Below are 17,038 nucleotides of genomic sequence, written 5' to 3'. Positions count from 1 at the left end.
TTCAGGATCTGTTTTATACATTTCTGCCAGATCCTCAGGCAGATCCTTTGAAGTTCCCCCACGACGCTGTCTGCCACCCTTCCTGACAGATTTCTCTGTAGCCATGAACTTCAAACTGAACGGTTTCAATATGTTCAAAGGTTTCAATGGCTTTTGCTTGCTGGTCAGACAGGAACTGGCTTCAGGAGAATTGATATGATGTTGTAAGTATTCTGCAAACGAATGCAGACTATGAGAACCAAGGGATTCTCCCACGGACATGTACCTGTGACAGCATTAGAGATGCGAGGGAAGGGGAAGAGGTCATATGCATTCTCAGAAGATTTTGAAGATAAATCAGTTTGAAGACATTGACCTCATGATGCGAAGACATTCACTTATATGTGGTGAGTTGGTTCCAGATTTGTACCAATCCGTGAATAAGTACAAGTGAGGAATCAAACTAGATAGGAAATCTAAGTGAATAGACTAGGCATTATGAGATGCAAACATAATAGATCTAACATTGAGTAGGTAGAAACCACTTTTGGTAAGTAGGATGAATCAATGAAGATCAAAAAGGTGGTAAAAATAGAGTTATAATTACCGCACGACGAACTGCTAGATGGGAAGAATGAGAGACCGAGCAGTTCAGCCCACCGTGCCCTAACTTGGTGATGGAGGACACCTACGGCGACGGCGGAGAGGACGATGTCCGTGGCCGGCGTGAGGACGGCGTCGGAGAAGTCGCGGCAGCTAAGCGCTTCGTCGCCGGCATCTTCGCGAGCTAGCGGTGGCGCTAGGGTTTTGACGGAGGTGGAGAGGTGGAAGAAGGATTTCTTTACCGCAGGGGACAAGTATTTATAAGTAGGTGAGAGACACAGCGCAATTACGCTGGTGCCCCTGGCGATTCACATCTGAGGGGTACGTGGCAAGCATGCAACATACTTAGAATTGTCCCACGTTCCCATGCCCGCCAGGCATGTCGGAGAGTTGTTCCGGCTTCACCGGATTTCAACAATAAAGATAAGTCATTTAAAACAGATTTAATGTTTGTCTCTTTGCCTTCTGCTGACTAGGATGCAGAGAAGACATTCGACAGTTTCAATAGAATGCATATGATTTGGACAGATAGAGTTTGCGATAGGAAGCATAGAGAGGTTAGGGTCCGATCACATTCACTTAGTTCAAAAGATCCAATCTTGAAGACATAGCTATAAGTGAATGTTGTAGAGGACAGAACACTAGTACATATATGTATCAGAAAACAATCAAATCATCATAGTGTAGACGATCATGAAGATAAATTGAAACTGAAGACAAACCAAATGCGAAGTTATTGAAATATAACGCCATGAGTGAAACACTTCAAACAGAGAAAGTTGGTGGTGGCGTTACCCACCGTATAGGAAGTATTAGACCCAGACACGGCGCACAATTATCGTGGCGCTCCGAAGTCAAATTCCATGTTAATGTATTCACACTCAGAGTGTAAATCTTCATTGATTGAAGATATACATTACTTTGTGTGTTGCACATCTAAGTCATCAACATGCATAAGTGTTAGGATGTGTGCCTGATCACAGGACATTCGAGGATTCCAAGATATTTAGCTCACACCGTAACTTGCAAAACCTTCTCTCATCCAAGTGCTTTGTGAAGATATCTGCCAGTTGCTCTTCAGTGTTGACGTGCATGATATCTATATCTTTCTTCATAACATGATCTCTGAGAAAGTGATGACGTATTTCAATGTGCTTTGTCTTTGAGTGCTGGACTGGATTGTTGGCTATCTTGATGGCACTTTCGTTGTCGCAGAAGAGAGGTACTTGTTTCAGGTTGATGCCATAATCCTTGAGAGTTTGCTTCATCCATAGAAGCTGAGCACAACAGGATCCAGCAGCAATGTATTCAGATTCAGCAGTTGAGAGTGATACACAGTTCTGCTTCTTTGAAGACCAATAGACAAGTGATCGTCCCAGAAAGTGACATGTTCCTGATGTTCACTTGTGATCCACCTTGTCACCAGCATAATCAGCATCCGAGAATCCAACTAGGTCAAACCTTGAGCCCTTTGGATACCATAATCTGAGTGTTGGGGTGTAAGCCAAATATCGAAGAATTCGCTTCACAGCTAAGTGATGCGATTCCTTTGGTGCCGCTTGGAATCGAGCACACATGCAAACACTAAGCATAATATCTGGCCTAGATGCACATAAATAAAGCAAAGAACCAATCATGGAGCGGTATACCTTTTGATCGAACTCTTTACCATTGTCGTCGGGACCAAGATGGTGTTTGGCTGGCATTGGCGTCGTGTAGCCTTTGCAATCTTCCATTCCAAACTTCTTCAGACAATCTTTGAGGTATTTTTCTTGAGATATGAAGATGCCATTTCGTTGCTGACGAATTTGAAGACCAAGGAAGAACTTCAGCTCACCCATCATGGACATTTGATATTGCTCTTGCATCATGTACCCAAACTCATCACTGTACTTCTGGTTGGTGCAGCCGAAGATTATGTCATCCACATATATTTGGCACACAAACAGTTCACCATCATATGTCTTCGTGAAGAGTGTGGGATCGAGGGATCCAGGTTTGAAGCCTTTGCTCTTTAGGAAGTCTTTGATTGTATCATACCAGGCACGTGGAGCTTGTTTGAGGCCATACAGTGCTTTGTTCAGCTTGTACACCATATCAGGATGTGTTGGATCTTCAAAGCCGGGTGGTTGAGCGACATATACTTCTTCAATCTTGCCATTGAGAAATGCACTCTTCACATCCATTTGATATAGCAAGATGTTGTGATGATTAGCATAGGCTAGCAGTATGCGAATAGCTTCAAGCCTAGCAACAGGAGCAAATGTTCCATCGAAGTCAATTCCTTCAACTTGAGTATATCCTTGAGCCACAAGACGTGCTTTGTTTCTGACGACTTGACCATGCTCATCTTGCTTGTTTCGATATATCCATTTTGTTCCTATAATGTTATGCTTGCGAGGGTCAGGTCGCTTGACAAGTTCCCAACCATTATTCAGCTTGAACTGTTGAAGTTCTTCTTGCATGGCTTGAATCCATTCAGGTTCCATAAAAGCTTCGGCAACTTTCTTGGGTTCTGATATTGACACAAATGAAAAGTGCCCACAGAAGTTTGCTAACTGTGTTGCTCTTGAGCGAGTAAGCAGACCAGGCGCATTTATGCTGTCAATTATCTTCTCAATTTGTACTTCATTTGCAACACGAGGATGAACTGGACGAAGATCTTGCTCATGCTGATCATTGTCATCATTGGAAGTATTGTCTTCGGTCTGAGCATTGTCTTCAGGTTGGTTTGGTGCAGAAATGATAAGTTCCTCGTCAGGCTGTGCTTCAGAGGGCATGATCTCACCAGTTCCCATCAGCTTGATAGATTCACTGGAAGGAGCTTCATCAAGTGTGCTTGACATGAGCTCTCATTGTGAACCATTGGTTTCATCAAATCGCACATCCACTGTTTCAACAATTTTGTAGTGGAAGAGGTTGAAGACTCTGTAAGAGTGCGAATCCTTTCCATAGCCAAGCATGAAGCCTTCGTGAGCTTTGGGTTCAAATTTTGACTTGTGATGGGGATCCTTGATCCAGCATCTAGCTCCAAAGACTCTGAAGTAACTGACATTTGGCTTCTTGCCAGTAAGGAGCTCATAGGATGTTTTGCCCAGAAGCTTATGGATGTAGACACGGTTGATGATGTGACAAGCTGTATCAATGGCTTCAGGCCAAAACTTTCTTGGTGTCTTGTACTCGTCAAGCATTGTTCGAGCCATCTCGATGAGGGTTCTGTTCTTGCGCTCTACAATGCCATTTTGCTGAGGTGTGTATGGAGCAGAAAATTCATGAGTGATTCCCATTGTATCCAGATAAAGATCAAGCCCGGTGTTCTTGAATTCAGTGCTGTTATCACTTCTGATATGCTTGATCTTGACGCCATAATTGTTCATTGCTCGATTGGCGAATCGTCTGAAGACATCTTGTACTTCAGTCTTGTAGAGAATTATGTGCACCCATGTATATCTTGAGTAGTCATCAACAATGACGAAGCCATAGAGACACGCCGTTGTTGTGAGGGTGGAGTAATGAGTAGGTCCAAATAAGTCCATGTGTAGCAGCTCGAAGGGTTAAGACGTTGTCATGATTGTCTTCGAGGGGTGCTTTGCCCTTGTCATCTTTCCAGCTTCACTAGCACCACACAAATGATCTTTCTTGAACTTGACACCTTCGATGCCTATGACATGCTTCTTCTTGACGAGAGTGTGCAAGTTCCTCATGCCAGCGTGCCCCAGCCTTCGATGCCATAGCCATCATTCTGAAGCTTTTGCAAGAAGACATACGGCAAGCTGTGGACCTGCTGAGAAATCTACCATGTATAGATCACCTTTCCTATACCCTTCAAAGACTAGAGACTTGTCAGATTCCATTAGTACAAGGCAACGATATTTTCCAAATATCACAATCATGTTTAAGTCACAAAGCATTGAGACAGACATTAAGTTGAATCCAAGGGATTCAACAATCATCACTTTATCCATGTGTTGATCCTTTGAGATTGCAACTCTACCTAGACCCAATACCTTGCCTTTACCAGTGTCAGCAAATGTGATTTGACTCTTGTCGGATGGACGTAAGGTTGAGTCCATGAGAAGACTTCGATCACCAGTCATATGATTAGTGCATCCGCTGTCAATAATCCATTCTGAAGCTTTTGGTGACATGCCCTACAGTGCAGTTAGGAGGATAGGCTTCACAAGGTATGTTGTGAAGCATAAGCAGTTGATGCATACTTGGATTATCACAGCATAGATGAAAGTTAGTACACATTATGACAGGTAAGCGATTCATATGTGGAATACATAGTAAGTCATTTTATCATGCATCCCTTTATGTTTTAGGTCCCCAGCAATAATATCGGACGCCATTGATTGCTGGCTGCAGACCAATTCTGCAAAAGAGAGTTAATTCTTCTTCACCACCCACATTTTTAGGGGTGGCTTAGAAGCAATGAGTCTAAGTGCAGCATCTGAGAATTTCGGCTTTGAAGCCCTAGCAAATAGCTTTGTAGGAGATGAATGATACTCATGTGAATAAGCAGAAAAGTTCTTAGTTCTATGAACATAGCGGTTTGAAGACACGCGCTCATATTCATGAGTCTGAGTATGATTTCCCTACAAAACATTGGCGTTAGGGTGACTCAATTGAGTCCAGTGTTCGTAAGTAGCCGTTGGACCATATGATGCCTTTGGTCTGGGGTTTGTCTTCTTCCCTGGTGGTGTCATGATGACATTGAAGGAAATATGCCCTAGAGGCAATAATAAAGTTATTATTTATTTCCTTATTTCATGATAAATGTTTATTATTCATGCTAGAATTGTATTAACCGGAAACATAATACATGTGTGAATACATAGACAAACAAAGTGTCACTAGTATGCCTCTACTTGACTAGCTCGTTAATCAAAGATGGTCATGTTTCCTAACCATGAACAATGAGTTGTTATTTGATTAACGAGGTCACATCATTAGTTGAATGATCTGATTGACATGACCCATTCCATTAGCTTAGCACACGATCGTTTAGTATGTTGCTATTGCTTTCTTCATGACTTATACATGTTCCTATGACTATGAGATTATGCAACTCCCATTTACCGGAGGAACACTTTGGGTACTACCAAACGTCACAACGTAACTGGGTGATTATAAAGGAGTACTACAGGTGTCTCCAATGGTCGATGTTGGGTTGGCGTATTTCGAAATTAGGATTTGTCACTCCGATTGTCGGAGAGGTATCTCTGGGCCCTCTCGGTAATACACATCACATAAGCCTTGCAAGCATTACAACTAATATGTTAGTTGTGAGATGATGTATTACGGAACGAGTAAAGAGACTTGCCGGTAACGAGATTGAACTAGGTATTGGATACCGACGATCGAATCTCGGGCAAGTAACATACCGATGACAAAGGGAACAACGTATGTTGTTATGCGGTCTGACCGATAAAGATCTTCGTAGAATATGTAGGAGCCAATATGGGCATCCAGGTCCCGCTATTGGTTATTGACCAGAGACATGTCTCGGTCATGTCTACATTGTTCTCGAACCCGTAGGGTCCGCACGCTTAAGGTTACGATGACAGTTACATTATGAGTTTATGCATTTTGATGTACCGAAGGTTGTTCGGAGTCCCAGATGTGATCACGGACATGACGAGGAGTCTCGAAATGGTCGAGACGTAAAGATTGATATATTGGAAGCCTATGTTTGTGAAGGAAATATGCCCTAGAGGCAATAATAAAGTTATTATTTATTTCCTCATAATCATGATAAATGTTTATTATTCATGCTAGAATTGTATTTACCGGAAACATAATACATGTGTGAATACATAGACAAACAAAAGTGTCACTAGTATGCCTCTACTTGACTAGCTCGTTAATCAAAGATGGTTATGTTTCCTAACCATGAACAATGAGTTGTTATTTGATTAACGAGGTCACATCATTAGTAGAATGATCTGATTGACATGACCCATTCCATTAGCTTAGCACCCGATCGTTTAGTATGTTGCTATTGCTTTCTTCATGACTTATACATGTTCCTATGACTATGAGATTATGCAACTCCCGTTTACCGGAGGAACACTTTGGGTACTACCAAACGTCACAACGTAACTGGGTGATTATAAAGGAGTACTACTGGTGTCTCCAATGGTCGATGTTGGGTTGGCGTATTTCGAGATTAGGATTTGTCACTCCGATTGTCGGAGAGGTATCTCTGGGCCCTCTCGGTAATACACATCACATAAGCCTTGCAAGCATTACAACTAATATGTTAGTTGTGAGATGATGTATTATGGAACGAGTAAAGAGACTTGCCGGTAACGAGATTGAACTAGGTATTGGATACCGATGATCGAATCTCGGGCAAGTAACATACCGATGACAAAGGGAACAATGTATGTTGTTATGCGGTCTGACCGATAAAGATCTTCGTAGAATATGTAGGAGCCAATATGGGCATCCAGGTCCCGCTATTGGTTATTGACCAGAGACGTGTCTCGGTCATGTCTACATTGTTCTCGAACCCGTAGGGTCCGCACGCTTAAGGTTACGATGACAGTTATATTATGAGTTTACATGTTTTGATGTACCGAAGGAGTTCGGAGTCCCGGATGAGATCGGGGACATGACGAGGAGTCTCGAAATGGTCGAGACGTAAAGATTCATATATTGGATGATATGGTTAGGCCAAGGGGTCAAGCCCATGAGGCTTTAGGTCGGTGCAAAAGGAGTTTTGCGGAGGCCAGGGGGCCAAACGCCGGAGACCCTGGCGTCTGGCCCTGGGCCAGACGCCGAGGCCCATGGCGTCTGGGCCAGACGCCAAGGATTGTGGCGTTTGGTCCTGGAGTCCGAGTGGGACTCTTGCCTTTCGGGCAAAACCAACTTTGAGGAGGCTTTTGCTCCAAGTTTCGACCCCGGGGCTCAACATATAAATAGAGGGGCAGGGCTAGCACCAAAGGGACACAAGTTGATCCATGTGATCTATTCCTTAGCCGTGTGCGGCGCCCCCAGCCACCATATTCCTCGATAATACTGTAGCGGAGTTTAGGCGAAGCCCTGCTGCTGTAGTTCATCAAGATTGTCACCACGCCGTCGTGCTGACGGAACTCTTCCCCGACACTTTGCTGGATCGGAGTCCGGGGATCGTCATCGAGCTGAACGTGTGCTCGAACTCGGAGGTGCCGTAGTTTCAGTGCTTGATCGGTTGGATCGAGAAGACGTACGACTACTTCCTCTACGTCGTGTCATTGCTTCCGCAGTCGGTCTGCGTTGGGTACGTAGACAATACTCTCCCCTCGTTGCTATGCATCACATGATCTTGCGTGTGCGTAGGAAAATTTTTGAAATTACTACGAAACCCAACAGACATTCACTGGAAGATTCTCAAGGCAGCTTTTAGGAACCCAGATCTCCTTCATAGGAGGTCCATTCCTGCAGTTAGTACCAATATACCTGGCAAACACTTCACCATTCTGATTTTTGAACAGTTTATAGTTTGCATCAAAGGATTCATCAATGATAATAGGATTAGCGCAGGTAAATCCAGATAAAGTGGATGGATCCACTGAAGGTTCCTTTGCAGCAACCCATGTGGTTTTGGGATACTGCTCAGGCTTCCAATAGGAACCATCGGCATTCATTTTCCTCTCGAACCCAACACCCTCTTTCCTAGGGTTTCGGTTTAGAATCTGCTTTTTGAGGACATCACAAAGTGTCTGATGCCCTTTCAGACTTTTATACATCCCTGTTTCAAGCAATGTTTTCAACCTAGCATTTTCATCAGCAATAGTAGTGGTATCCTCAGAAGAGGGGTTAGTTACCACATCAGTAGTTGAAGACAGCAACAGTAGCAGAAGTGGAACATTCAGCAATAGAGGTAGTGTTATCACGCTCAATGCATTTTAGACATGGTGGTTCAAATTCATCCTGAGCGGGACTGATCTGTTGAGCGCGAAATGACTCATTCTCTTTTTGAAGATCTTCATGAGTCGCTTTCAGTTTCTCAAGCTCTTGCTTCCTTTGAAGATAATCATAGGAGAGCTTTTCATAAGTGGTTGAGAGCGTCTCATGAAGACTTTCAAGTTCTTGATACTTAGCATGAAGATTTTCTATGTCTTCAACTAAGGACTGTGAACGTGTCATTTCCGCGTCCAACAGGTCATCGCTTTTGTCTAACAGTTTTTGAGTATGTTCCATAGCCCTTTGTTGTTTAGTAGCAATTTTAGCAAGTGTTTTGTAGCTGGGTTTAGATTCACAATCAGAGTCATCTTCACCTGATGTTTGAAAGTAAGCATCGCGCGATTTTACCTTGGCACCGCGTGCCATGAAGCAGTAGGTGGGAGCATGATCGTCCTTGTCATCATCAGCATTGGTGTGGGAGTCATTGTCTTCAGTGTTGAAGATGGACTTTGTGACGTAGGCTGTGGCTAGAGCCAGACTTGCAACGCCAGAGTCGGACTCAGCTTCAGATTCCACCTCTGCCTCCTCAGAAGCAGACTCCTCCTCTGAATCCATTTCCTTGCCAAAAAAAGCACGAGCCTTGCCAGATGAGCTCTTCTTGTGAGATGAAGACCTTGATGAAGACTTGGAAGAAGACTTCAAAGATTTCTTCTTCTTCTTGTCATCGGAGTCATATTCCTTGCTCTTCTTCTTCTTCTTCTCGTTGTCCCACTGAGGACACTCATAGATGTAGTGCCCAGGCTTCTTACACTTGTGACATGTTCTCTTCTTGTTGTCTTGAGTGGAAGCTTCATCATTTCTTGAACTGGATCGCGAAGACTTTCTGAAGCCCTTCTTCTTGGTGAATTTCTGGAACTTCTTCACAAGCATTGCAAGCTCCCTTCCAATGTCTTCAGTATCGTCAGAACCGCAGTCAGATTCTTCTTCTTCAGATGAGGAAACAACTTTTGCCTTCAAAGCACGAGTTCGGCCATAGTTGGGGCCATAGATATCTCTTTTCTCAGAAAGCTGGAACTCATGTGTGTTGAGCCTCTCAAGTATATCAGACGGATCGAGTGTCTTGAAGTCAGGACGCTCTTGTATCATGAGGGCAAGGGTGTCAAAGGAGGTGTCAAGTGATCTCAGCAGTGTCTTGACAATTTCATGCTTGGTAATCTCAGTGGCGCCGAGAGTCTGAAGCTCATTTGTGATGTCGGTGAGGCGATCAAACGTGAGCTGGACATTTTCATTGTCGTTTCTCTTGAAGCGATTTAAGAGATTGCGAAGAACACTGATCCTCTGGTCTCTCTGTGTAGAGACGCCTTCATTGACCTTGGACAACCAGTCCCAGACTAGCTTTGACGTTTCCAGAGCACTCACACGGCCATACTGTCCTTTGGTCAGATGACCACAGATGATGTTCTTTGCAGTAGAGTCCAGTTGAATGAACTTCTTGACATCAGTAGGGGTGACACCTTCACCAGTTTTGGGAGCGCCATTCTTGACGACATACCAGAGGTCGACATCAATGGCTTCAAGATGCATGCGCATCTTATTCTTCCAGTAGGGATATTCTGTTCCATCGAACACGGGGCAAGCAGCGAAGACTTTGATTATCCCTGTAGTCGATATAGCTAAACTCCAGGTGGTTAAACCGAATCACACAGAACAAGGGAGTACCTTGCTCTGATACCAATTGAAAGTGCTAGTTATCGACTAGAGGGGGGGTGGTGAATAGGAGATTTTTATCAAAGTCTTCAAAACGTGGAAGTTTTGAAGACAAACAATAGAAATAACCTAATTGATATGCAGCGGAAGATAAACTACAACAAGCAAGCCATAGTCAAGTATGCAATAGCGTTAACGTACGAAGACTAATAGCAGCTAGGTAGTAGGATCAGGATGGAAGATAGTATGAAGCCAATCAACAATAGTAATCAAGCAATGAAGTCAATCAGATAAGACAGATAAGCAACGACTTCACGAAGACAAACTCAAGGTAAATGAGGGAAGAGATAGAACCAGTCACTTGTTGAAGACACAGGATTTGTTGGACCAGTTCCAGTTGCTGTGACAACTGTACGTCTGGTTAGGGAGGCTGAGATTCAACTCAGAAGACTGTGTCTTCACCTTATTCCCTTTGAGCTAAGGTCACTTAGTCCTCGCCCAATCACTCTGGTAAGTCTTCAAGGTAGTCTTCCAAACCTTCACAGACTCGTTCACCCGGCAATCCACAATGACTCTTGGATGCTCAGAACGCGACGCCTAACCGGCTGGAGGATACACAGTCCTCAAGTGTAATAAGTCTTCAGGTCACACAGATAGAAAGACTTCAGTGATGCCTAACACTCTTTGGCTTTGGGTGTTTGGGCTTTGTCCTCGCAAGGATTTCTCTCTCTCAAATGCTTCGAGGTGGGTTGCTCTCAAACAACAAAAGTCGTATACTAACTCTGAGCAGCCACCAATTTATGGTGTAGGGGGTGGGCTATTTATAGCCACTAGGCAACCCGACCTGATTTGTCCAAAATGACCCTGGGTCACTAAGGAACTGACACGTGTTCCAACGGTCAGATTTCAAACGCACGCGGCAACTTTACTTAGGCTACAAGCAAAGGTGACTCATCCAGCTCTGGATAAGGTTTGCTCTCATTGTCTTTGCTCGAAGACATAGGATTTGAGTTGAGCATCACTTCAGTCACTCTGACTTAGTTCACTTGGACCCCACTTAACAGTACGGTGGTTCCTATGACTCAACAAAGAAGAAAAGGAAGCAACGAATCCACACAGTCTTCGCGCTCCATAGTCTTCACGCAATGTCTTCTCATGTCATAGTCTTCAACATGAATATCTTCTCATACCACCATTGTCTTCAATGTCTTCATACATTTTTAGGGGTCATCTCCGGTAGGTAAACCGAATCAATGAGGGACACTACCTGCGTTACCCTGCAATTCTCACAAACGCATTAGTCCCTCAACCAACTTTGTCGTCAATACTCCAAAACCAACTAGGGGTGGCACTAGTTGCACTTACAGCGCTGTTGTTAATGCCCACCTACATCGCTTGGCTTCAACCCGCGCTACTACTAAGTAGCAGTAGCGCGGCCCCTTTACCCCGCGCCACTGTTACCAGTCTATCTATAGGGTTCTTTTTCTTAAAAAAAATCTATAGGGTTTTCCGTAGTAGTAGCACGTCGACACACCCACATCTCCGTGAGCTCTGAGTCATATTCGGAGGGGAAAACATGCACGAATCTGCCACAAATTCGCCATTGTGATCCCTCTTAACAGGTAGAATTCGAAGGGAAAGAAAGTCTGAAACACGTGAATCAGCCTGGTTGATCACATGCATGATTCGATTCACGTATAGCCCAGTATTCATTTTCATGTTTCAAAAATGATTGAACATTGATCTAAAAAAACAATAATTGAACATCACTCAGTGAATTTCACTACTATGTTAGTGAAGCAGGCATTACATGGACTCTGCTGCAGTTGATTCCATTACATACTTCACTTGTCGATGAATTTAACATACAAGGCCGGGTTCTAAACTTCTTTTAGTGGGAGACGTTCTCATCAACAACGAAGCGCCTACGATGACTTCGTAAATCTCAAGATGATATGCCGGCTTAGTCTATCGAAGATGCTCATAAGAGTAGGGTGCGCATGTGTGCGTTCATAGGGATGAGTGTATGCGCGCATGTATGAGCGCTTGCTTGCGTTTGTACTGTTAGAGAAAACTTCTTTAAAAAAATTAGACCCTCGTGAACAAATGGATGTGTCCGCACGAATCTTAAGGCATCCTGCCCCAATAATTCGTTTCCCAGTTTCACTTTTTTTCTTGGCTTTTTTCTCATAGGCAGCCCCGTACTGCATGCCTTTGTATGAGTCCGTCAATCCACGCCATTATTTTTGTCGTAGTTGGACTTAGCACTGAATAAGAAACAAGGAGGAGAATAAGAAACAAAAAATTAATAATTCATAGATACGAAGAGACCTTTGACGGGTTCATTAGCTATGGTGGTTCTCATACATGTATTAGAATACTACTAGTACCTTGATCCGACTATGAACATGATTATATTATTAATCTTTCGCTGATCTCTGGCGGCATGGCGGGCTGGCTGCGGTGAAGGAGAGGACCCAAAGTTAGAAACAAACGCACCCAATAATACCAAAACCACTATATCTAACCAAGTTTTTGCCTTCATGTTTCACCACTTGGGTGAAAGCAACTTGAGAAGCTGTGGGCTGCCGACACGTGTATTAATTTAGGCTACAGGGGTGTACCAATTCATTGTGACTGTAGATTTTTGATGTAAATTTTATTAACTGATTCACATTTTTGTGTGTGCACTTGGGGTGGCTTCAGCGATTTCCTAATGATCCGGGGCAGTCTGTTTGATTTGGATTTGTTTCCTGCATGTGTGTGTTGACTGGCCTGGGCCGATTTATGGTGATGCGGTTATTGAATAGACTCCCGTTTCTCCCTCTCAATTTTCTCCGCGTGTCCCTCTCTGTCAAAGGCTCGTGAAGCATCCCGTGGTTGCTCCACCTCCACCACCCACCGCTCAATAGCATGCCGCCGCTCCACCGCCGTGTTCGTTTATAAAAAGCTCTTGTCCCCTCCCCTTGAGTTCATTGCGCACGTCTCCCAGATTGTCGGCGACGCAAAACCCATCGTTCCCGACTTCATTGATGGCCGATGCATCGCCGGAGCTCTCACCGCTGGGCCGCATCCCCTTCCTGGCGCCGGCCGGCGTAGCTCTCTCTTCCACTTCTGCGCCCACCTCCTCCTAGCCAGGCGCTCCAATCATGGCGCAGAGGCCGGATCGAGCCCATATGGCGTGGCGGCGGCCGAATTCACAACGACGATGACACCCAACGGTCCCCGCTGGCCCAACCAAGTTCGTTTTCCTCTCCCCATCCTCTCCCGCGAGCACCCTCGATTTCGTCTCGCCGGTCCAGGCCACTCACAGCAGCCGGCCACCTGTAGCAACTAGCAACTCCATGGCTGTCGCCGCCTTCTAGGTTGTGGCGGAGCCCCGCTCCAGCACACAACGCATGCCGATTCACTTCCATTCCTTTACGGAACCATCGCCAGCCTACCGGAAGGGAAGGCGACGGCCGGTGCCAAGGGCTGCAGAGTGGGCACCGTGCTGGCCCTTGCCATCCCCTCCCACTGACAGGCCTTTCCATGTTTTATCCCCATTACCATTGACGAGGACAGATCATAGGATACCGCTGCTGGGAGCCCGGGACATGTACTATCATGACAATGTCAGGAGAACCTTCATCTCTGGGCGTGAGATGCATCTGCATTTCCCAAAAATTGATCCCGTGGACAAGATCAGGTGGATTACTGTAACTGCTCTTATATCTTGGTTTTTCCATTTTTAAATTAGCGACGACGAGCAAGAAGGTGATTTTGATGTGAAAACAAATAGAAGGAAACACTCCTATATGTAGCAACCACAATTTATTATTTATAGTTAGGCACAACTGAAGTCTCGAGTGTTCAACCCGTGGATGAGCTTTTTTCAGCTCTCATCTCTATATGAATATGCTTTTTTCAGGTTAGTGATTCAGGAGTTCCTGCCAAGACTGGCTTTTGGAAGTTATGCTTGCTTCACCAGTTGGGTTTAACAAGGACATAATCAATTCTCTGTTGGTAATTAGAAGAAAAAATCTGGTTCAAGAAAACTTCTCTTTTGCTTATTTGTTTGTTTCTGAATTTTACTAATCTTTTTTCATTTTCTTTTTTTCAGGTTACTAGTACGGGAGTTCCTGTCAAGAATGACTTTTGGAAGTTATGCTAGCTTCATCAGTTGGGCTTTCTTGTACAAAACTAAGATAATTTATTTTGGTACTTGCAATTAGTATTACACAGATGGGTGATGCACACATACTTCACCCGGTGTATCTGTTCATGTATGTTGTTATTAGCTAACTAGACAAAATTCCTCTGTTTGTATGGTGTTTGTGATGATGCTATCAATTCACTAAACACTAAAATACCGGGTTGTGCTTTCAAATATAGCAAATTAATTTTCTCTATTGCTTCTTTTCCAGGCAGAAGTATTAGATCTATTCTGTGCCATGAATCTTACTATCAAAAAAATTATATAAGCAGCGCCTGATGATTATAGGTAACTCATATTAAGAACTTTGTTTTAGCAGCACAATTCGGATAAATTTGCAGTTTTGCACCAATGAAGAAGGTATTACATACCAGATACAAGATAGAAGCCAGGCTAAACATTGTGATCCTATAGCAGATATGCCGAGTGCTTCCTCATGAAATGGATAGTAGTGTCGCTGATGAAAAAAGTAGATCGGCCAATCTAGGTAGCATCAGAAGTGGTCTCCATCAGAAAGTAAACTGCCTAATGCCATCTTCTGAGAAGGTTGGACATGCAAAAATTGACAAGAAAGTAGTGTTGGACAGTTCTCTCTGCAATAATGAATAAATTCATTTTATTACTGTATAGCCATGGTGGCAATCTTTTTTGGATAACAAGAAACAATTTGCTCAAATAATCTCAGCAGAGATAACATTGCAGTCTATCAGGAAAAAAAGTTAGCTATTTAATTAAATAGAAAACTCTGTCACTCATTGCAACAGATGCTAAACAATTAGACTAACTGACAGAAAAGTATATATAGAGTAGTTACATTTCTTTATTCCAAAAACAGATGATGGATGTTAATCGTGCAAGAACACGAAGATGACAAACATAAATTGATCACATATATTATCACCACGGGTCGATTTAATTGGTGGTAATTTTTCTCTGTGATGGAAACAAAGTGGAATCAAATGATTCAAACAACCAAAAGAAAGGGAACAAAGGATGCTGTAGCGACCAGACCTCAAACAGTCTGATCTCTGTGCATCAGTGTCATCATTGGATCAGTAATGCTGACATGCACAGTACTTGAAAGATTTATAACAGAGTGGCAATCACACACTTATTACATCGAATGGCTCAAAAGAGAGCTTATTACAATAAGTATGGCTTAAGTCCATCTAATAACGATAACAACGGAAGGCTTGGAAGATAAGTGAGTCCATCAACTCCAACGGCATCACTGAGTATAGGACCACGATCCTAAGGCATCTTACTCATCGTCTAAAAAGTCTGCAACATGAACGTTGCAGACAAAAACGGGTCAGCACATGGAATATGCTGGCAATGTAACACATAGAGAGTAATGAAATGACATGGATATTCTACATGCATGTATGGCTGGTGGAAAAGCTCAATGGTTACAGTTTTGCATAAAGCTAGTTTTTCCCTACTGCAAAGGAATAAATTTTATTTAACTATCATGGTGGTTGTTAAACACTGAGAATGGTTGACAGCATTCTCAATCCCAATTAAGCATCATCATTAAAACCCAACAATATTAATTAAAGTAACATGATGAGATTCACATGATAATCCAAGTACTAGATACTCAAAACGTCCATAACCAGGGACATGACTAATCATGATTAGTTTGTACACTCTGTAGAGGTTGCGCACTTTTCCTCACAAGACTCGATTGCCTCCGTTTGTTTTCTCGCACTGCATGGTGTTTGAGAAACGGATGACCGAGACATAGTCTATCAGAAGCGCTAGCACCTTACGATTGGGTAGACCGTACCACTTACATCCCCTACATCTGCTAGTCTACCTCTGTAAGAGTTCGCACGACTTAATCAACTATGCTAGAGCCCATAATAGCATGTGGCTGCACACGAAAGTTTCTAGCATGAACAATCTTATGATCTCTTTGAGCCTGGGTGGCGGTCCAAAAACAATCAGGCAATCCTGGAATAACCAAGTTGTAACGCCCCGGATTCGATGCGCCAGGTGTCTGCCAGTTATTCGCTGTCATTGCCATGTCATTTGCTTGTGTGTTGCATTTTGTCATGTCATCATGTGCATTTCATTTTGCATACGTGTTCGTCTCATGCATCTGAGCATTTTCCCCGTTGTCCGTTTTGCAATCCGGCACTCCTATGCCCTCCGGCGTTCCCCTTTTCGTCTCCTGTTGTGAGTGGGTGTTAAACTTTCTCGGAATGGCCCGAGGCTTGCCAAGTGGTCTTGGTATAGCACCGGTAGACCGCCTGTCAAGTTTCGTGCAGTTTGGAGTTCGTTTGGTACTCCAACGGTTAACCGGGTAACCGTAAAGCCTCCTTCTCTTTGCAGCCCAACACCCCTTCCAAAGTGGCCCAAAACCCATTTAACTCCTCTCCATGCTCTCGGTCATTCGATCACGATCGTGTGGGCGAAAACCGCTCCTCATTTGGACTCTCCTAGCTCCCTCTACCTATAAAACTAGCCCCTCCCCCGAATTTTGCGGATGAATTCGCAGATGAACCCTAGCCCCTTCTCCACCGCGCCGCCGAACATGTCCATCCGCGCCGGACATGTCCACCGGACACGTCGCTTCGTCCAATCCCAGGCCGCCACGTCATCGTCGCCGCCCCTGCGCCCAATCCCGCAGCGCCACCTCGCCCGCGCCCTCCCTCT

The sequence above is a fragment of the Triticum aestivum genome, chromosome 2B (assembly GCF_018294505.1).
Source record: "Triticum aestivum cultivar Chinese Spring chromosome 2B, IWGSC CS RefSeq v2.1, whole genome shotgun sequence".
Lineage (NCBI taxonomy): Eukaryota > Viridiplantae > Streptophyta > Magnoliopsida > Poales > Poaceae > Triticum > Triticum aestivum.
Note: the sequence above shows the minus strand (reverse complement) of the source record.